The sequence below is a fragment of the Rhincodon typus genome, chromosome 2 (assembly GCF_021869965.1).
Source record: "Rhincodon typus isolate 14 chromosome 2, sRhiTyp1.1, whole genome shotgun sequence".
In the NCBI taxonomy this organism is placed as follows: Eukaryota; Metazoa; Chordata; class Chondrichthyes; order Orectolobiformes; family Rhincodontidae; genus Rhincodon; species Rhincodon typus.
The window spans coordinates 72,302,365-72,326,472 of NC_063333.1; positions in this window are offsets into that span (position 1 = coordinate 72,302,365).

Genomic DNA, 24,108 nt, shown 5'->3' on the forward strand with positions numbered 1-24,108 from the left:
TTATAATGAACACATTAGCTGAAACCCTGGTAAGATTGCCCTCTCTTGGTGAGTTGTGTTTGCTTTATAACTTTGTCCTTTCCTCATATTCACTTAGCAATTTATAAAATAATTCAGGCAACAACAATTAAAATTGGTATTAACGGTTTAAATATTCTATTTAATTTGTCTTTGCTTATATTTTAAGTAACATCTTCAGTCTGAAAGATAATTTATGAATTGCAAAGATTAAGCATGTAGATCAAAACAAAAACAACCTTTTATGGTAACATTTAAAAAATAAATTACTTTTAAAATGGTGCTAACAAAGGTTTGTTTCATATCTTCAAATCACATTTTTAGAAAAAGGAATTATTGTCTACCTATTATGCCTATTTACAATTTGTTAGAAAATGGGCTTCACTTCTCATTTGAACTAGCCTACATAATTCTGATTATTCATGTTAAGATTATACAACATTGGCCTGTATTTCTTCCATGACTGGAAAATGAACATATTGAAATCGAAAAGTACATGAATTCATTTTAAGTTTTACTTGGTTTATGTGATTCAGGGATCAATTTTGTGCCAGAGATAGATTCAATCTATCTCTATCTCAATAGAATGTTCTATACCTGAACATAAAACAAAAGCTTGCAGAGCATTAAGTTGTACTTTAGGGAAGTGTTTGAAAATTAATAAGGCAGGGCAGAAGGAAAGAAAGAGTTTAGCGCTAACCCCTAGATTGTTTATTCTAAAGAGTAACATTAAAGCTGAAGGCTAGACTTACTGCATTTTGCAATTACAGCACAAGTTGTAATATTTTGAAATCATTTGCAGATTGTTGTACACACAATCCGTCATAAAATAGTGCATTTCAGCAATGTTTTAAAATTTAATTTTATATTTAAATTTTACCCTGCAAAGTATTCCTTGATACATTTAAGAGTGAGAATCTGTGACAGTTCGTTTAGCAGAGCTGGTAATGTGTGCTTTAGAAAAATTAAGCACATTATATGATAGTTTAATCTTACCAGAAATCAGCAAAACTTCATTTTTCCTAAGTTTCAGATGGTTCCTCTCCATGACGCCTAGCAAGTAGTCACATGCTATTGTCCCAGACTCTTCTCATTAACTACGTACCCCACCCAACAGCTATGAGCTTGTCCAATGTGAGCCCGATTCTTTGCCTTACTATTGATGGAAGTACTCATCACTGACAGGACACTCAGGAGTACTAATGCTGGTGCCAAATATACCAAACTAACAGTTTAGAGCTGCCCTCCATGGTTTATTTCATTTGTCTTCGACATGACAGACAAGGTGTAATTGCCCCCCTGTTTTGCTGATAGGTCCTGGAGGTCCTGGTAAAATGGGGTGGTACAGAGGAGGGCCATTCTCTTTCCCAGTATCAGCAGAGGCCAGACTGGTCTGATGTCATCACTTGGGTCAATGCAGTCTCCAGAGTCAGCAGAAATGCACAGCAGTGCTGCAAAAAGGTCAATGGCCTTCTCTGCTCTGTGAGGGGGCAAGTACCACCATTTTCTCTCTGCTACTTCAAGCTCACTCTGTCTCTACCACTGTACCAACCACCCAACAAGGCTCATTTTCTACCACTCTCACTATTGCCTGCAACATCGTCCCTTATTTGCACTTTCACAAAACTTCCTCCCACCTTTAATAACAAAGCACATCCTCCACACTGCCTACTCACTCACTGGGTCACCTCACCACATCTTCCACCATGTGAAGTATTGTCCCTTACTGTGCTACTCTCCCACAACTCCACTGTGGATTTAATCTTCACATTGCCTACCCCTTCTTCACAGAGCATTCTCTCTTTCCTCTCTTGGAGGTATGAGAGGCATACGGTCTCCATGGTCAAGAGGACAGTGTCACAAGGCATCCCCTCCTGTAGCTCTGAGGAAGACAGCACAATGGCTCAGAGGAAGCAACAGCCTCCTGCACACCCTACGATCTCAGATAGTGACACCTTGGAAAGTATATTTCCTAGATTATACTCAGGAGCAGCTGCTTGCGAGCACTCAGTCCCGCGTTTTTACAACTGGTTGAAGAAGAACTATCCAGGTTGCTAGCACTTGGGAGGATTGCCAGAGATCAGGCACCTGCCTACCCCAATATAATAGAGAACATGACAGTATCAGCAAGTTGTGACTTAATCAACATTCACAAGCAACCACAGGAGGAGCAGGCAGCTTTCGACTAGGGACACTGAGCAACCTAATACAAAGGTTGCAGCAATGTCACTGGGACTCTGCTGCATCAAGCAGGTGAGCATCTGGCTGTCTCCAAGTTCAAGTTGGTGATTTTCATGGGGAGCCAGGACCAGCATTCTCAGTTTCTGCTGGAAATGCTCAATGATCTGCACTCTGTCACTCTAGCCATGTGCACAGCACCAGCAGCAAGGTGAAATGGGGATGATGGACTTGAGCTCACTCCAGGTACCCCTTCCACAGAGGGAGATAGAATGATGCCAGTATGCAACTAACTGGAGGAGGAAACACATATCAATCCCCTAGAAGTCTCCTCTCAGATGCTCCAGAAGTGACTGAGCATTCCATCTCATCTACCTGTCACCCTCAGCCCTGTGAGAGATCAAGGTAAGGAGAGTGCACCTGCCTCTGGGCAGGACACAATCAACAGGTTTGGCATCTCTCAGCACAAATATCCCCGGGATTACCAGACCAAAACTCCGAGGCCAATGGGCTCCACTGTAGACTCAGCTCCCTCTATCTCGGCTATGAAGTCCCGGACTGCACTGAGACATAGTGGAAGGGAAAGAAAGAGAAAAAAACCCTATGAAGACACATAGGTAGCATAGGTGACATATGTTTGTAAATATATATTCACTTTTCATCATCAGCTGTGTGCATGACTGTCTTTCTAGCCACAGCCTCAATATTGAAGGCACAGAGCCTAGCCATCCTTCACTCTACGCAATGTTGTATGATCCAAATTGAGAAGTGAGCAGATCCTGCACTATGTGCAGATTATGGGAACTTGGAAAGTAACTGCTACTCTTGAAGCTAGTGTCAATCTTTCCAGCCGCAAAGCATCACTTGTTCCTTACAGCCATTAGTGGGATTGATTCATAATGTTACATGATGTGGTCAAGAGTGCTTGGAATGTGGGTTTGGACTGCACCCTGGAGGTTACTGCTAAAGGTTCACGTAGCATGGAATGCTCACAGGTATGTTTCAGCTCCAGTGTATGGGTGTCTGAGATGTTGTTGCCCTTGGAATGATCTCACATTATTAAAAATTAATACACCTTCATTCATGGAATGAAAGAAATGACCTCTCCACTCAGCGGGTTGTGGCAGCCATTTTCAAATCCATCGCACACTTGTTATATACAGCACAATGGAAGAAAACAGCAGTCTCTCCTCTATCACTGAGTCTCAGGCTTAGCCTGACTATGAGTGAACTCACAAATGTATACATTTCTTTATTTTTAGCCTTGCCAATCAACCCCATGGGGAACTTCTCCAGTTCCCACACAACCTGTCTATCTAAATCTTCATCTGTCCACTTTATCCCACCCCAGCTCCAGGCATATCAAGTCTACATGCCAGATCTAATAGTGCACTGCTGCTACCATGGATGTCAGAGAACTGCTGACTGTCCATGGCACTCCCACTGGTGTTACCCCTTTCCCTTCAATGTTCTATCATCTCTGTTCTCATATATTGAGTTACCCACCAACACAATTGTAATTTTCTTTTACTCACTTGTGGGATGTGGGCATCGCTAGCTGGCCAGCAATTTATTGCCTGTCGCTAGTTGCCCTTGCAAAGGTGGTAATGAGCTGCCTCATTGAACTCTGCAGTTTACATGCTATAGGTTGACCAACAATGCCCTTAAGGAGGGAATTTCATGATTATGATCCAGTGACAGTGAAGAAACAGCGGTATATTTCCAAGTCAGCATTGTGAGTGGCATGGAGGGGAACATGCAGGGGTGGTGTTCTAACTTGTCTGCTGCCCAGTTTGGAACCAAGGCTGTAAAGAGATCAGGAGCTGAGTGGCCCTGGCAGAGCCCAAACTGGGCGTTGCTGAGCAGGTTATAGCCAGGCAGGTGCTGCTTGATAGCACTGTTGATGACACCTTCCAACACTTCACTGATGATCGAGAGTAGGCTGAAGGGGCGGTAATTGGCTGGGTTGGCTTTGTCCTGCTTTTTGTGTACAGGACGTACCTCGTCAATTTCCCACATCGTTGAGTGGATACCAGTATTGTAACTGTATTGGAACAGTTTGGCTAGGGGAGTGGCAATATCTGAAGCACAAGTCTTCAGTACTATTGCCGGAATGTTGTCTGGGCCAAAAGCCTTTGCAGTATCCAGTGCCTCTAACCTTTACTTGATATCACGTGGAGTGAATCAAATTTACTGAAGACTGGTATTTGTAAAGATGGGGGTCACTGGAGGAGGCCAAGTTGGATCATCCACTTGGCACTTCTGGCTGAAGATTGCTGCAAAAGCTTCAGCCTTATCTTTTGCACTCGTGTGCTGGGCTCTTCCATCATTGAGGATGGGAATATAGTGAGTTGTTTAATTGTCCACCACAATTCATGACTGGTTGTGGCAGAACTACAGAGCTCGGATCTGATTTTTTGGTCATGGGATTGCTTAGCTCTGTTAATTACTTGCTGCTTATGCTGTTTGGCGTGCAAGTAGTCCTGTTTGGTGGCTTCACCTGGTTGACACCTAATTTTTAGGTATGCCTGGTGCTGCTCCTGGCATGTCCTCCTGCACTCTCCATTGAATCAGGGTTGATCCCCTGGCTTGATGGTAATGGCTGAGTGGAGTATATGCGGGTCATGAGGTTGCAAATTGTACTGGCATACATTTCCACTGCTGTTGATGGCCCTCTGTGCCTCATTGACGCCCATGATGTGGAGGTGCCAATATTGGACTGGGTGCACAAAGTCAGAAGTCACATGACACCAGGTTATAGTCCAACAAGTTTATTTGAAATCACAAGCTTTCAAAGCATAGCCCCTTCATCAGGTGAAGTCTTCTGCACCAGTGTATCCCACCTCTGCTGGGTCTGTCCTGCGTTGGGAAAACATATCCAAGGATGGTGATGGTGGTATCATTGTCTATCAGGTATTAATCAATGAGTATGACTATGTTAGGCTGGTGCTTGACTAGTTTGTGAGGCAGCTTTCCCAATTTTGGCACTAGAGGTTTGTAAGGAGGACTTTGCAGGGTCAACTTTGCTTCTGCCATTTTCTATTCTGGTGCAGAAGTTGATGCCAAGTGGTCAATCCAGTTTCATTTCTTTCTTGAGACTTTGTTGCAATTGATGTAACTGAATGGCTTGCTAGCCATTCCAGAGAGCAGTTGAGAGTCAACCACATTGTTATGGGTCTGAAATCACATGTAGGCCAAACCAGGAGAGGATGGCAGATTTCCTTCCATGAAGGACATGAGTGAGCCAGATGGGTTATTCTGGCAATCAACAATGGTTTCATGGTCATCAGTAGATTCCTAATTCCAGATAATGCCCTCTTTATTCCAACAGGATACATCAATTAAGTTCCTTAAATTCCCTCTCACAACAATTTGCTCGATTACCCCTCCTTTATTTTGTGTGGACAAAGCAGGACTGTCGTTGAGAAATTTAGGCAGATGGTTCCTTGTGATGAGTGACCAGACCCCTGATTGATATCTATACAGCTCCCGGACTGTCTTCCTTTGACTGCCCAAATTGGTTGCACCAGATCCACAGAGCTGGCTGTGGTTCACACCCGACACTGTAGAGATATAGACCCCCAAGACACAGACAACACCAAGTGGTTGCCCATCTGCATCCAAGCCTCTGGACTGATATTAGATGATGCCCATGACTTAATATGTTTTTATTCACTCGTGGGACATGGGTATCGCTAGCTGGCCAGCATTTATTGTCTGTCCCTAGCTACCCTTGAACTGAGTAGCTTGCTAAGCTAATGAAAACAGAAGTTGCTGGAAAAGCTTAGCAGGTCTGGCTGCATCTGTGAAGAAAAAATCTAAGTTAATGTTTTGGGTCCAGTGACCGTTCCTCAGAACACATTTACAGCATCTGCAGTTCTTTTGGTTTTTATTTAGCTTGCTAGGCTATTTCAGAGGTCAGTTAAGTGTCAACTGCATTGTTATGGGTCTGAAATCACATGTAGGCCAAACCAGATGAGGATGGCAGATTTCCTTCCCTGAAGAACATTAATGAGCTAGATAGGTTTTTCCTGATAATTGACAATGGTTTTATGGTTATCAGTAGATTCATAATTTTAGATTTTTTTTCCATTGAATTCAAATCTGCCATTGCAGGATTTGAACCTGGGTCCCCAGAACATTGGCTGAGTTTTGAAATTAGTAGCCTCGAGATAATACCATTTGGCCATCACTTGCCCCACATTACTATTCTGGGTACCCCTGTCTGAAGGTTGTCTTCCTTGACTTAACTGAAGACTATTCTCCTTACACATTGAGACATGGCCGTTTGCTTGAAGCATAGAAAGTGTGTTTAACATGTACATGACTGGCATGTGGTGCAGGTATGGGATTGATGTAGTACAGTGCCATACAGCAACATGTCCACCCACCTTGACTGGTCTCTGCTGACAACCATGACAAGCTGCCTGTCTTTATGCCTGCACTGAACAGCAAGTACTGTGAGCATTTAAGCTCTGGCTGAGAAGTCAAAGCACTAAAAAGCAAGACAAGGCAGGGATGGCGTAAACATCAAAGTAAGCAGAAATTGAGTGAGCCAGAAATTGAGTGAGCACTAAGAGTGAGTGAGGAGCCCTAAGAAGCAATTAGTTCAATCCATGATCTGGGCACTTGAACCTAAATGCAAAACATCCTTGAAGCAGCACTGGAATGAGACATGCTGGTACACACCAAAGTGCAATTGAAATATAGAAATGTTTTGTAAGTGGACTGGAGATGCGCCATGATGATACTATGTGGCTCATATGCGTCAGATGCCAAGATCCCTGGACATGAGAAGTGTGTGTGTTTGCTGTCCATGGAGTGTGCCCTGTGATGCTGATCCTGGCTGTCCAAGCTGGAGTTGCCAACTACCCACTCTGATTTTCAATTCAGGAATTCTCAGCATCTAGTTTCTATCAGTAAATAGGAGAACGGGAAACAGCATATTAAGGAGATGAGATTGCATAATAATGAGACTGTTAATGGATGATAATCCATGCAAATAGCTTCTCATCACGTCCTAGCAAGAATTTTGTCTCTTGCCATTCAACAGTTGGTTGGAAAATGGGATTTATTTCTTCCGATCGAGACAATCCTCAGTGAACATCTTACTCAATGTTCCAACTTTGTTGCCATGACGCATGTCATTCAGAGGTTGGGAAGGTTTTGCCCACACACTGACAATTCACCTCTGATGAGAAACCTAATTTTAAGTCAGTGAAAATGACTTTTTAAAAACTACAAATCTATTTTCTAGTTACATTATTGTACAGTTGTCAAGTCATTCATAACTGTTGTAGGTGTACTTGATAATTGATAGAGGACTTCAGAAAAATGGTAACTATCATTTATTTCATTCACACACATAGAGAGAAAGCTTGACACTAAAGGTTAATGCTCAGTCTGGTGGGTTAAAGAACACCATCAAGCTTTACATAGCTCACAACATGCATATTACAATTCCCAAACATCAGTATCCATGTGTCCCATATTATCATTGCTTCCCACAGTCATTCCTAGGCATTGTCTGTTCTTTCACCAGAGGCCTCAGACACAATGGTTTATACACTATTAGCTTTAACAGTCTGAATGCCTTGTTTGTTATTCATTTCTCCGTCCATCTGGAGTTCCCACATTCTTTGCTTATTACTGCCTATATGGCTAACCAAATTCACTCGTTCAGTAGCTTAGTAAAATTATTCTAAATCTTTCAGAAATTATTTATTCATGCCGTTGCATTCAACTGATCCAGCTAAATTTTGTCACTTAATTGTCAGTACTCTCACCTCTGACTCATAAGGTTCCTAGGTTCTAGTCCCAACATTTGAGCATAAAAATTAAATTTTAAAATGACAATTATGATGAAATGTTACACTGTCAGAGCTGCACACCTTTTGGATAAGATGTTAAACCAAGGATTTCTAATTGCTCAAGTGGATGCAAATTCGCAAATAAAAACTGCAAATGCAGCAAAAACTCAACAGATCTAGAGGCATCTATGAATAGACAGAGTTAGTGTTTGTTTGTTCAATGACTCTTACAGGGGTGCAAAATTTCCCACAATGGAGAACAGAGAAGTCATCCCTGGCATCCTCGCTGGTAAGTATCCCTCAATCACATCACAAAAATAGATAGCCTATCAGTATCACATTGAGATTGCTGTGTGCTATAATGCTAATGCAAGTAGGGGAAAGCTTAATTCATCTTCAGGGTGTGGCTAGTTTTGTAGATGGGGAGAGCTTCCAGTGCAAATTTATTTAAATTACCACAAGAGATCAAGGAAACCTGACTTGCTGAATAAAATTTAAAATGTGCTTAAATTTTCACCATCTTGTGTACTAGTTATGCCTATATTTTGAGAAGATGCTTTAACAAATCCAGCACAATCAAGCAGAACTTCCAAGCCCCTTGTTTAGAATAATTGCTCTAGCCATTTACTGGCTACAATGATGGTGAGATAATGAAAATCATTGAAGTTTCAACACAAGGGAACAATTGTGGTCTGGCACTTAGAAAACAATTCCTTGGTGCATGACCTGAATCATACTTTGTTGCAAATGTAAGTTTCCTCTCATTCGCCTTATTTCTTTTAGCCAGTGGTTTAAATTCACTTGGGTTTTTTACATTTTGCATCTCAAAGTAAACCAGTTCTTCTCTAACAATCTTTCAGTCTGGCTTCGTTAATGACTTCTTTTTAAAAAATTTAGCAGACTCTGTGGTACTGTTTTTAGATCATGACTCTGATATTGAAGTCAATCGTGCTTACTCGTCATCATAAATATGCAAGATTAGAAGAAAATAAATAAACTCAAGTTCTTTTCTACACATCTGTCCTACTATGATGGACTCATACCATGCCCATCCACAGATGCAGATATTGGAATAATTTCCTCTCTGCACCCTCAGCAACACTGAATATTATAGATGCTTGTGCATTACTTGGGACTTGAAGACTTTTAAAATTCAAAAGGATGATTTATTTGTTCTCTTCGCAGTGGATTATAGCAATCCTGATATGATAAACTAATGATCATTTTCCTCAGACTTGTTCACCCAATGGTGGAGGCAAAACTGACAATGAGTTTCATGAGATAACAAGGTGTAGAGCTGGATGAACACAGCAGGCCAAGCAGCATCAGAGGAACAGGAAGGCTGACGTTTCAGGCCTAGACCCTTCTCGTCAGCCTTCCTGCTCCTCTGATGCTGTTTGGCCTGTTGTGTTCATCCAGTTCTACACCTTGTTATCTCAGATTCTCCAGCATCTGCAGTTCCTGCTATCTCTGAAATGAGTTTCATGAGACTGACACTCCTGCTTATTATTATTTGTTATAAATTATTTATTTCCAATTTTTACCAAAATTTACAACAATCCTTGCTGAGCACGTCAATTGAAAACTTGACTCCTTTAGTATGTGATATTTGATCATTGTCAGTATATCTTCTACATACATGTAAAACTATCTAATTGCGCAGATCCCAGTTCACTTTAAGTAACTATTAGGTAATTACACATTTATGACCCTCAGCTTTCTGTCATTAATTAATAAAATGCTAACTTTACGCTTATGCTCCTCAATTCATCTTAGCTGTGTGGCCTGGTGGCAATGTCCCCACCTCAGGACCAGGAGGTCCCACCTACTCTAGAGGTATGTAATAATATTCATAACAGGTTGATTAGAAAACGTCTACACCCCAGCTGTCCTCATACTCCTGTTGTATGTTTTTCATGTCCAAATACCTCAAAGTGTACCTACTTTTTATTATTCTTATAGTTTCTTGAACCCCACAGTTTGTCCTTAACGCTGTGGTTGGAAGTTTCCTATTTCAAGTTAGAGTGTAGTGAGCATGTTGGATGATGTAATTTCTGCCGGTAGCTGGGTTGATAATGCACGAGATACTCAGCAAATCATGTAGCAGATGAACTGGAAGTTCTCATCATGGGCATGAACTTTCTGGCTTAAAATATCTGGTGCCATTTTAAAAGGCTGCTGGACACCTCTTTAAATGCCACAAACCAGGAACCTGCCTTTTAGACTGGGTCATTTCTAAAGGTCCAGATCTGAAGAGGCCATGTTACTCACAGGCTCACTGACACCGAGCGTTGCTGGATGAAGTAATGAACAGAAGGTCAGTTATCTTCCCAGCTGATTGATTAAGGAGATCATTGCATCAGATCTATCATCATGGGCAGAAATCACAGCCGAATTAGTACTTTATCACACCCAAAAGGGATGGGCAGCAGTACTGCAAAGACATTAATGTTAACCTGTGGTCCTCAGAGTAAGTGGCACCATCTTCTCTCTGCTACCTCACATTCACAAAGCTATCAGTCACTCTAAATCTGCCACTTCAGATGTATCTCACCGAAGAAGATGCACTGCAAGCCTTGACATCATGTCCATTCGAGGACTACACCCCACCTCACACTTCAAGAAACTAACACGTCTTGCCCTCAGTGCTTCCTACTCACTTACTGGGGATGCCTCACCACCTTTCATACGAGGGCATGGTAGACATCAAACTCCTCATCCACTTTGAGGAACAGATAGTTGAAATGTTTGGGGAGACCAGGAAACTTCATGTGGGGAGGAGGATGCACTAATGGGCCACCAATACAGTAAACAACGGTTAGCTCTGCTTTTCTAGATAAGCAACAATGCTAATTCTTTGATCTGCATGAGCTTGTCCCCATCTTCACCAACTAATTCCCTTTCTTGTGTGTAAACACTTGCAGCACTCAGCAAAGATAGTGAAGAGATTGTGTATAAGTCCTGCCCTGATTTGCCCTTCCAAGATGCAGGACTTTGCATTTACCTAAATTACACTCCATCTGCCACTCCTCGGCCCATTGGTCCATCAGATCGAGGTCCTGTAGTACTCTGAGGTAACCTTCTTCACTATCCATTACACCCCGAATTTTGGTGTCATCTGCAAACTTTCTAACCATACCTCCTTTGTTCACATCCAAATCATTTACATAAATGATGAAAAACAATGGACCCAGCTCTGATCCTTGTGGTACACCACTGGTCAGTGGCCTCCAGTCTGGAAAACAACCCTCCACCACCACCCTCTGTCATCTACTTTTGAGCTAATTCTGTATCCAAATGGCTCGTTCTCCCTGTATTACAATGTGATCTAACCTTGCTAACCAGTGTACCATGAGGAACCTTGTCAAACACCTTACTGAAGTCCATATAGATCACGTCCGCTGCTCTGTCATCATCAATCCCCTTTGTTACTTCTTCAAAAATCTCAATCAAGTTAGTGAGACATGATTTTCCATGTCAGTCCTTGCCTTTCCAAATAAATGTAAATCTTATCCCACAGGATTCTGTCCAATACCTTGCCCACCACCAATGTCAGGCTCACTGGTCTATAGTTCTCTGGCTTTTCCTTAACACCTTTCTTAAATAGTGGCATCACGTTGACGATGTGCTCAGACCTACACTAGATCATGTTAGCTATTGGTGCACAGCAATTGGTAAAAAGAAAGTATCCACTCAGTTCAGTCATCCTGCAAGTGAGTGCTGCAACTTTCTCTGTACCTTCTTTGGCTCTCTGGATCATTGTCCTGTATTACTGTCTTTGATGCTCCTCATGGACCATATCAGGATCTTCACCCTCATCTTCCTCCTAAGAAAATTTATGATATTTTAACATTTCCTCTTCATCCAGAATGATGCTCCTTTGCAAACTTAGAGGGCCCAGCATATTACAATGGTGTGGGACGCCCTGTCTGAGCTGTACTGCATGGCACTGTCTGACAGGTCCAGATGCCTGAACTTTATCTTCAGGAGGCCTATTGTTCCACAATACAAACAGACGAATATGTAGACGTAAGATTTAAGAGCTGTAGAAGGCCACTCAGACTTTCGAGCCTGCTCCATCATTCAATAAGATCATGACTGATTTGATTACTCCACATTCCCATGTATCCCACTAGCATTTCAACCCCTTGCTTATTATGAATCTTTCGAGCTCTCGCTAAAAAGTATTCAAAAGCTTCGCTTCCACTGATTTTTGAGGAAGAGACTTACAAAGATTCACAACCCTCTGTGACAAAACTATTCTCCTCATCCCTGTCCCCTTCTTTTTAAACAGTGACCCCCTAGATTCTGCCGTAAGAGGCAACATGATCTCCACATCCACACTGTCAAGAACCTTCAAAATCTTATTTGTTTCAGTTTTCACGTCTTAGTTTTCTAAGCTCCAGTGGATACGAGCCAAACCTGTCCAACCTTTCCTCGTAAGACAATCTGCCCACTCCAGGAGTTAGTTTAGAAACCTTCTCAGAACTGCTTATAATGCATTTACATCCTTGCTTAAAAAAGGATATTAATTCTGTGCGACAAAGGACCAGGTCGTAGTGTGCGCAGTGTGTACCTTTAACTTGTGGCAGTCTGATCATTTCTTAGGCATGTCATGACCAAGCTTGCAGGGGATAGCCTTTATCTCCCAGCAAAAATCCTTGTATGGGCTGAGGGTGGAGGGAAAACACAGGCATTTGTGAGAGCTCAAGTTGGTGATAGGATAGGTAAAATTGATTGTAGCCTGCATTCGTGGGAAACCAGCAATGGCTGAGAATACCAATGCCCCCACTTCTTGACTGGCTGTTTCATGAGGAACAAGAAGAGAAAGGTGGATCAGCACTTCATATGTTATATCATGGGTGCACTTCTGAGTAGAATGCTGTGAAATGACACAGATCCCTAGTACCTTGAAGCAATAACACAGGGCAAGTGACTGAAGGGATAGTAGGGGAACACTTTGGGTCTAGTGATCATCATTAGCCTGACACAAGACACATATTACCCTCCCCTCCCTTGCCAGTCTTCCACAGGGGCCATTCCCTCTAGGACACCCTGGTCCACTCCTCCTTCACTCCCAACACCCTCCCTACAGCCCATGGTGCCTTCCTCTGCAACAGCAGAAGGTGTAACACCTGCCCGTTCACTTGCTCCCTCCTCAGTATCCAAGGCCCCAAACACATCTTCCAGGTGAAGCAGTGCTTTACCTGCACATCACTCAATCTAATCTATTGTATCCGTTGCTCACCAATGTGGTCTCCTCTACATTGGGGAAACAAAGTGCAGACTGGGGTGACTGCTTCAGAGAACACATACAATCTGTCCGCAAAAAAGACTCTGGGCTTCCAGTTGCCTGCCATTTCAACACACCAACCTGTTCTCTGGCCTACACCTCTGTCTCAGGCTTGCTGCAGTGCATTTTCTGCTTAGGAACTCTACAGCCTTCTGGACTCAATATTGACTTCAACAATTTTATGGCTTGAGGCACTTTCTCCCATGTCCTTACCCCCACCCCTACACACTATGCCTTGTTATCATATAGTCTGCTATTACACACAACCCAATGTTAGCCATTAATAGTCCCCAATCATTCTCGTAGGCTGAACGTTATTCATTCCTTTGTCTGTCCACTGTTCTTCTCTCTCTTTGGGTTCTATCGTCACCTATAGTTTACTCCTTATCCCCTCCATCCACCCTATCTTCTAGATAAAAGCCAACTTTTTCCTAACTACCATCAGTTCTGAGGAAGGGTCACTGGACCAGAAACATTAACTCTAATTTCTCTCTGCAGGTGATGCCAGACTTGCTGAGCTTTTCCAGCAATTCCTGTTTTTGTTGGCTTAGCCAATTAATTGTTAACAATAAGCACAGATTTTCACCCTGAACTGACTTTTGCAGCAGGCCATTTCACAAAATTAAGCATCAGCTCTGCACCATTATCCTCTCCAGACCGATCTCAAAACTCTGACACCTTGGTCTCGGCTCCACCCTCTGCAACTGGATCCTTAGCTTCCTGACCCATAGACTGCAATCAATGAAGATAGGCAACTACACCTCCTCCATAATAGCATCAACACTGGAGCCCAGCAAAGATGCATTCTCAGCATCCCCCCCCTATACTCCCTGTATACCCAAGACTGTGGATAACTGATATTTGACTTCAGAGAGAAAGGCGGAGAACATGCCCCCATCTACATCAATGAAATGGACGTTGAAAGGGTTGAGAGCATCAAGTTCCTAGGAGTGACGATAACCAACAACCTATCCTGGACTTCCTACATAGATGCAATGGTCAAGAAGGCAGAACACCTTTTCTTCCTCAGGACGCTCAGGAAATTTGGCATGTCCATAAGGACCCTCACCAACTTTTACAGATGCACCATAGAAAGTGTACTATCTGGGTGCATAATGGCCTGGTACAGCAACTGCCCTACCCAGGACCGTAAGAAACTACAGAAGTGAAAACAGATGTTGCTGGAAAAGCTCAGCAGGTCTGGCAGCATCTGTGAAGAAAAAAATCAGAGTTGACGTTTCGGGACCAGTCACCTTTCCTCAGAACAGTTCTGAAGAAGGGTCACTGGACCCGAAACATTAACTCTGATTTTTTCTTCACAGATGCTGCCAGACCTGCTGAGCTTTTCCAGGAACTTCTGTTTTTGTTCCTGATTTACAGCTTCTGCAGTACTTTTGGTTTTTAGAAACTACAGAAGGTTGTGTGCACAGCCCAGACCCATCACAGAAGCCAACCTTCCATCCATGGACTCCATTTACACCTCTCGTTGCCGCAGAAAGGCTGCCAACATCATCAATGACCTCTCCCACCCCAGTAATGCTCTCCTACAACCATTTCTGTCAGGCAGAAGATGCCGAAGCTTGACCACATGCATCAGTAGGTTCAAAAACAGCTTCTTCCCTGCTGTTATTAGGCTGATGAATGGATTCCCTAACTTCAAATAATGCTAATTTTGTTAATGTTGATCTTGCCTGACATACATCATGTACGGTGTAACCTGTATTCCTTACTCTGTCCAAGACTTTTTTCACCCTATCATCTGTATGTTCTTGCTTACTATGATCTGCCTATACTGCTCGCAAACAAAGCTTTTCATTGTACTTAGGTACACATGACAAAATATTCAAATCAAACCAAACATTGTCTAAACTGCCAATTGGTACAAAGTGGAGCATGAATAATATGTACTCGACATAACACTGTCCTAAAATGGTAAATGTGGTCCCTATGTATATCTCATTGAATGTCAATTTGAATTTTAAATAGCCTTACCGCCTAACTCAAATGGGTTCTCTGGCTTTCCAACACTAGGTCATGGAGAAGATTGCAATAGCCAGAGTGATAGAGGAATGGCAAAGTGTGTCATTCCCTGCCTTTTTTGGAATGTTGGTGCACATTTCTTCAGGGTGGCAGACATCAAATCCTAATCATATTTTTTCCTTCAAGTGGACAGTCTGTCCATAATTTTTCGCCATGAAACTGGACTATGTAGTTGTTCAAATTAGAACTCTGCTTGTGAGAGCAAAAGAAACTAACTTGTAGCTCAACTTGAGTGATATGTCATGTTTGAGTTTTAATGACACGTAAAAAAAGGTTACACATATTTTACCAGAATAGCAATTATATTTTAAGATCAAATCTCAAAAATAACGTTCTGAAAAAATCTAATCTTATATTTAGCGACAAAGACAATGCAGAAAAATTAGCTAAAGGAATACAGTTGTAGGCTGCTGAATATACAGAACATACTGTTCAAATATAAATCTTCCAGAATTGCAACTCTACATGCTTTGCAACATCAAAAATTCTGCATTCTTTCCTGTATGTGTAATCCCATACTGCTTTACGAAGACCACATCCGGCAATTCCTTGATAAACATGAAGCATTTCAGTATGAATTTTATGTCTCTTCCCTCTGGCAAAGAACTTCAGTCTAATTCCCTGTTTCTAATAGCAAAGCAAATTTAATTGGAATCCTAGTAATCCACATTGAATTTGATAACTATGAATTATGTACTTTTTACATTTGCTGTGGGGAACACCCAAAGTTGCATCCATACAAGACTAAATGGAATCTTTCAAGGTCAGTGTATCATAAGAAATTAGTAACAGAGTTGCTAAGTAAATCAAATAATACTCAGTTATATTTTCCACTCTATATCAGGAGCAAGGAAATAACATTTCCATGAAAAAGGAACAACAGCAATGCAAGTATTACACAGGTATGGCATCAGGGACATTTATAGGTATTTAATCATAAAAGAAAATCAGCATAGAAAAGATAACCAATGGTAATTTACAGTGCTATTTTGCAACTGGAGTTATCAGGAAGGAACATCGTCTAAATTTAAACTTGCTGAGGGAATAAATTCGAAGGTATTTTTAGGTCTTCCATCATGAAAGTGTCAGCTTCTCCAAACTTCTCCAAGTTACCATCCCAGTGAATTTATGTAATACTTTTAATAGCTCGAATATCCTTTCTGTACTGAGGGTTCAAACTGTAAAAATCCAACAAACCACTGACACACATTTGTTGTATTCATTTCTTTTGTAACCAATTTTTTTTATTCATTCATGGGATCAGGGCATCACTGCCTTGGCCAGCATTTATTGCCCATCCCTAATTACCCAGAGGGCAGTTATGAGTCAACCACATTGCTGTGGGTCTGGAGTCACATGTAGGCCAGACCGGGTGAGGGTGGCAGTTTCCTTCCCTAAAGGACATTAGCGAACCAGACGGATTTTTCCTGACAATTGGCAATGGATTCATGGTTATCATTAGACTCTTAATTCCAGATATTTATTGAATTCAAATTACACCATCTGCCAGGGCGGGATTCAAACCCAGTTCCCCAGAACATTACCTGGGTCTCTGGATTAACAGTCCAGCGATGATACCGCTAGGTCATTGCCTTAAACTAATCATAGAATCATAGAATATCATAGAATCCCTACAGTGTGGAAACAGGCCATTAGGCCCAACAAGTCTGCATCGCCCCTCCGAAGAGCATCCCACCCAGACCCATCCCCATCCCCCTACCCTTACCCTCTAACCCTGCATTTCCCATGTATAACCTACCTAATTTACACACCCCTGGAACACCATGGGCAATTTAGCATGGCCAATCGACCTAACCTGTACATCTTTGGACTGTGGGAGGAAACCGGAGCACCCGAAGGAAATACACGCAGACACGGGGAGAATGTACAAACTCCACACAGACAATCGCCTGAGGGTGGAATTGAATCCGGGTCCCTGGCGCTGTGAGGCAGCAGTGCTAACCACTGAGCCACTGTGCTGCCACATGAAAAGTTGGAGACAAATGCTTTGTATGCAAAAAAACTCACTCCCATGTATCCATTTTTATGGGTTTTCTACCTTTGTATTTTCATCATGCAGTTCATGGGTAAGTAATATAAGCTGAGATGCGAGATGAGTTCATGTATTGGGACTTCACAAAAATAATGCAGGCTTCAAGATTAATTTCTTTTACTTGCTCCAGCAGCAGAATGATTATCATGTCTGGGTGTTAATTCCTCTGTCAAAGGACTATTAATGATCAAATGCTTTCAGTTAGCTCTTTCAGCAGCGATTCATTCAGTGCTTATTTTTTCAATTAATTGTTCTGTTTCTATTTTGTTTAGATACCATAATATACAGTGTGAATTAGGTTTCAAAGGGGGTTTGATGTCATTCTTTTTTCCGCCTCCAGCGAGAGACATTATAATTTTGATATATCGAGGAAGCTGAGACTTAAGTAATGTTGTAAATGGCTCTGAAAGGATCGGAAAGGATTAGTACTTGGTTGCACCACCCACTGTGATGATATCATGAGAACTTGATGGGAGAAAAAAGTAGGATCGCGTGGGATACGGACCCTAAGATGAGGTCCTCCTAACAATTCTTGTAGTAATGTAGGGCCTACAGTTGTAACGTGTGAATAGTTGCAAAGAAGGAATTAACAACAATCCTTACTCTACAAGACTCTTCTCATCAGAGCATAAAGTGAACAGCCTAACAGGGGAGGGTGATGGCCTAGTCGTATAATCACTGGATTGTTAATCCAGAGACCCAGAAAACATTCTGGGAACCTGGGTTTGAATCCCACCATGGCAGATGGTGGAATTTGAATTCAATAAATGTCTGGAAATAAGAATCTAATGATGACCATGAATCAAAACCGAAAGAACTGCGGATGCTGTAAATCAGGAACAAAAACAGAAGTTGCTGGAAAAGCTCAGCAGGTCTGGCAGCATCTGTGAAGAAAAAAATATGAGTTAACGTTTCGGGTCTGGTGACTCCTCCTGTGATGACCAGGAATCCATTGTTAATTGTCAGAAAAAACCCATCTAATTCACTAATGTCCTTTAGGGAAGGAAATTGCCAACCTTATCTGGTCTGGCCTACATGTGACTCCAGACCCACAGCAATGTGGTTGACTCATAACAGCCCTCTGGGCAATTAAGGATGGCAATAAATGCTGTCTAGACAGCGACACCCTCATCCCATGAATGAATAAAAAAAACACACACTATACCATATAAGCTCCTAAAGACCCTCACACTTAGGAGTCACAGAAAGCAACACACAACACATAAGCAGATATTTCAGTAATGGCTACCTTTAAGAAAGTGATATGGTTCTTATTAATGTGAGTATTTTATGTCACTGTAATTCCTTTCCGATTCATAGCAACAATATAAATTTAAAGATGTACTTTTCCTTGCTTTTAGAGGATATATATCAATTAAAAAAGGATTATTCTGGAGGTGAAGATCATTTTATTAAAGTTAAATTAAAGTTTTCTGGGAGTAGTAATGTGCTATTTTCAATTCTGGGCAAGGTCCTTGAAGCTATTGAAAATATTTACAGTGTTATCCACTCTTAATACATAATTATTTTTAGCAGTCACTTTGAGTTATCCTTATAGTTAAGTAATGTCTTCTACCTTTCTTTTGAAAAATCAAAATGAATATAAATTGCACAAAAATATTAATAAACTCAACTACTAGTGATAGCTCTGATTAAAAAATATTGCATTGGTGAAAATCTGCGTGTAATATAAAATAGATGAAAACACATGGCATCAATGTAAAACATGCAATATACACAGAAACATTGCATTTTAATCCAAATTTCAGTCTGAATCAATAACATAATATGTTTGATTAGGGAAAGGTCACCCCTCATACATTTTTAACCCTACTTTTAAGAGAGGTTTCCCAGTAATTTGTGAGAAAATTATCACTTTAACATACCATAGACAGCACAAAAGTAATAGGTGCCAGCCAAATCCTATCAGGAAAGAATTTACAGATATCTGCATTATTGTTAGAAATATCAAGTCATATTCACCGAAAATAATATTCTTTTATCTAATAGGCACATACTAGTTAATTTAAAATCTACGTGATTTACAACTTCAAATGTTTTTTCTCCTTAAAATGTTAATTATAAATATTTAAAAACCATGCTTCTAAAGTCACAAAATTGATACTTTGGAAAGGTTAACAATTCATATTCAAACTTTGTTAGTTTTCAGTAAATGATTCAAAAATTCTCTGTCAGGGAAAAGCAGGTGCCCAATGTATTGCATTGACTGTCTAATTTTCAAACTTTCTTTTTTACTTAATTTGTACTTTTTCTATTTCAAGGATGATAGCTGAAATGTTCTCCAGGTCTCAAACATCTTTCATTATCTTGGCAAAATGTCCATTCTTGCTGAATCATCTAGACCGTGAATGTATGCAGGCTATTTGATTGGCAAAGGGTGAGCCTGACTTCATATCATAACTAATATATGTAGTCTTTAGAGTGGAGAGGATGGTCCAGCGCTGGTCCAAGAGAATTAGCTTAATGTTTCACCTCTCTATTCCTAAACTCTGACTTTAACTCCAGGTACAAAGTAGGTGAAGGAACAGGAGAAGCAGGAAGCCTCAATAGTTTTGAATGTGAGGCCCAGGTGTCTTAACTTCCAAGCTTGATTTCAATCAGATTCACATCTATGAGGAAATTATGTCACTGAACCAGAAGCTCAGGTTTATACCCTAGGGGACATGGGTTCACATCACATTAGTTCAATGAGTGGGATTTAAATTTGATTACTTGGTAAAAAAAAATCTGCGATTGAAAGTTAGTTTAATAATGGTACCGTGAAACCACCATTGATTGTCACAAAAATCTATCGGATTCACCTAATGCTCTTGAAGGAAGGAAATTTACCATCTTACATTTGTCTGACCTACATGGCTTCCAGATCCACAGCATTAAGGTTGACTCATGACTGCCCTCTGAAAGGGCCCATTAAGCCATTCGGATCAAAGGCAATTAGGGATGAGCAACAAGCTCCTTGGCAGTGGTGCATATATCCCATGAAAAGAATAAAAGAAAGTTAATATCCGTTTTTTTTCACATCCTAGCACATGTACAACTATTTCTTCATTTCACATTTCTTTCAGCTAGTCTTGTTTCTTCCTTCCCTCACACCACATACATTGTCAGTATGTCTTTAATTTACTAGGTAGCCAATTGGTTTAAACATTCCTTGGAAGGCTAATAATGCAGAACAGCTCTGTATAAGGGAAACGAGAAGAAAACAGACTGAGTGAGCAACTCATCTTTCATATCTTTGTCTGAATATTGTTCTTCTTGTGCCTCCTCACCTTCACGTTGGTCTTCCTTAACTGATGAAGAATGAACATATTGATACTGCTTTCCCTCCTCCTGAAGCAGCTTGTCTGCATGATATTGCTATGCAACATGCAGTACACAATACCTTTACAGGAAATTTTTCATGTATCACTCCTGTCCAGATAGTGAGGTCTTTTAATGGTGTTCTCAATAATCACTCTAGTGGAGCACTGGTTTTGATTTTATCTGTATTTTGATTTAATATGTATGCTCAGGCATAAGATGAATGTCATGAACCATATACATCTCTTGTTACAGTAGTTATCCTGATGAGGCAAAAGTGACTGCCCTTGACATAGAGGAAGCATTTGACTGGGTATCGCATCAAAGAGCCTGCACAAACTGGAGTCAATGGGAATCAAAGGGGAAAACTCTTCACTGGTTGGTGTCATACTGAGCACAAAGAAAATTGATTGTGCTCATTGAAGGTTAATCATCTCAGCCTCAGGTTTTCACTACATCAGGTCCAACTTTCTTCAGTTGCTTCATCAATTTCCTTCCCTCAGTAATAAGATCAGAAGTAGAAGTGTTCACTGATGATTGCACAATGTTTAGCACCCTTTGTGACTCCTTTGATACAGAAACAGTAGCCATATGCAATGAGATCTGGACAACACCTGGCCTTGGGCTTTTAAGTGATAAGTAACATACATGTCACGCAATGACCATTCCAAGAGATAGTCTAACCATGCCTTTTGAAATGTAAAAGTATTACCATTGCTGAAGCCCACAACTAACAATACATACAACTGCACATGACCAACCATTCATGATACAAGATGATGACTCTGAATCTGAAAATAGCGTACCTGGCAATAATGGACATCCATGATGCATGATACACATCTGTCCATAGTAACAACCAGCATGTCACAGAGAGAAGATACACAGTTAAGTTGTGAAATTGCATAACGACTAGATCCAGTTATGTTATGCATCTACCAAAACATTACCTTAATGTATAATGGTAATATATGTTTATTAGAACAGGTTTCCTATTCTTCAAAAGGAAAGAGCAACATGTTTTATTCTTCCACAGATCCCAGAAAGGCACTATACCTTTCAGTCAACTAGATAGCATCAAGATATGTGATCCCCCAGTTTTAAAGATCTCCATTTTACTGTCTGTTTATTCAGTCAGGTTTCAGTTAGCAATTAAGCAAGCAGACAGCCAGTCTAGTCATTCAGTCAGCTACATATATAATGTAACCGTGATCTAAGTATTCAAAGCACCCTACTGTATATGTAAGTCTAAGGTGTTATATTACTGTGCATAGTTGATATTAATAAGCTTTCATATATCTGACTCAAAGTGAACACAAGTGGTATTTGTAAATGGTCTAAGATACAGAAAACCACCAAGCACATCAGAAACACACATCAGTGTGTAGTCAATGACAGCTGAAGAAAGCTAACATGGTTAATTCCAAACATTTACCTGGTGACAGTTGAGGTCAATATGCTAAGTGAGGTACTGCTGAATTCTGGAAATGGAGCATCAGTAACCTCCTTAAAGTGCCCGGGAGATGTAACTGATGTCTCCTGAAAGATGCTTGAAGGAGCCATGGAGTAAAGAAGTTAAAGACTGTCACTATTTTACAGCCACTGGCAAAGCAGGAAAGTCTGGACAGCAGGTAACACACACTGATGAAGAAAACTGTAGAGGTCTGTGACAACCTGGATGAAGAAGTGCATCTACCTAAAACATTGAAGAAGATGCCTAAGGCCTGGAGATACCAAATTAGGATTCTCTAGCAATTTGGGAATGAGTGGGACTTCCACAATTTTGAACCAAAATAATCTTGGGCCTCATTATGCAAAGGGCATTGATTGAGATGTATTCATAAGAGCTTTTCTCATGTGTCAAGAACCTTAGGCCCACCCAAAAGTTGTGTGGGTAAAGTGAGGGCAAACAAGAGCTCAGTGTGAAATCAGCACTACCACTCATGATTTTGTGGGACAAGGATTAACATTCCTATTTCTGAGTTCAAAGTTCTAGGTTTGAGTCCCACACCAATATTTATTGGCCAAGGAAACTGCATTCATAACACAGCCAAACAAATTGATTCTCGACTTGCAAATCCTTCTAACATCTATCAACCATTGGTGGTAAGATTGGCAGAGATTCCTAGTCAGTCATATGATGGAAAGCAAGTTGGAACGTCTCCATCACAATCCAGTCTGCAGTTTGTGAATAAAAGCGCATATGGCCATAGTAATTTACCTGAATGATCTGTAACATACTAACACTCTAACACTATTTGAACAACCGGGTTAAACTTGTGGTCATTGAGGCTTATAATAATATCTCTGAAATTAACCTCACCAAATAAATCACAGACTGGGGTTTAAATCTAGTCTAATTTTAACTTTGGTTGTAAAATGAACAATACTGACTTAGCCGGACATTTATACGTGTTTCTTGATTTTCATTTTCGTTAACGTTAGTGGTTACTTACCCTATGACACTGTTATGGGCAAAGCTTCAGTAGTCTTGGTTTAGGAAGTTCAAAATGCTATGCTAAAGTGTTAATCAGTGCTGTACCATTTCCAGTACCAAGCACCAAAGTATGGTGACACACTTCATAGGTCAGGTTGGAATCTATCCTACTACATATGAGGAAATAAATGATTTTCATGAACCCCTGCTATGTGAATATAGGGTGAGGGGGTGACACCATTCTGAAAATCACGGGCTAAACTTATCCAGAATTAATGTCTACAGGCAATGGTCTGGGTAGCTGGCCAATTTGACCTATTTCTCATGTTCTACCTGTGTAGTAAGTAACTACAATCTTCAGTGATTCACTGTAGAGTGGGTTAAGAGTTGTCCATTGAACAGTGAAGCCTGGGGCTTCACCAATTGGGTCAGTTGCAGCTTGTGATTGATGTTTGCAGATCTACAAAGGGATGTGTCATTCAGATGTTGTTGTTATCTGTGTATTGTGTTCTGGTAGGGATTAGGGGATTGCAAATGATTGAGTTTGCTTGAGGTCATGTGTCAATGGAGCTTCATTAGCTAATCAGCAGTGACCTTTTCAGGGGATGTTTCCTTTGAAGACATCAGGAGGTTCAATTCACTTAATGCCTTAATAAAAACTGAAAGGACTGTGGATGCTGTAAATCAGGAACAAAAACAGAAGTGGCTGGAAAAGCTCAACAGGTCTGGCAGCATCTGTGAAGAAAAATCAGAGTTACCGTTTCGGGTCCTGTGACCCTTCCTCAGAACTGATGGTAGCTAAGAAAATGTTGGTTTCTACACAGAAGTTAGGGTAAGGAGTAAACAATAAGTGGGGATAGATCCCAAAGAGAGAGAAGAGCAGTTGGACAGACAAAGGAGTTGACAACGATCTGGCTGGAAGCGTGAGTAGCCATTAATGGAGAATGTTATTGGCTAA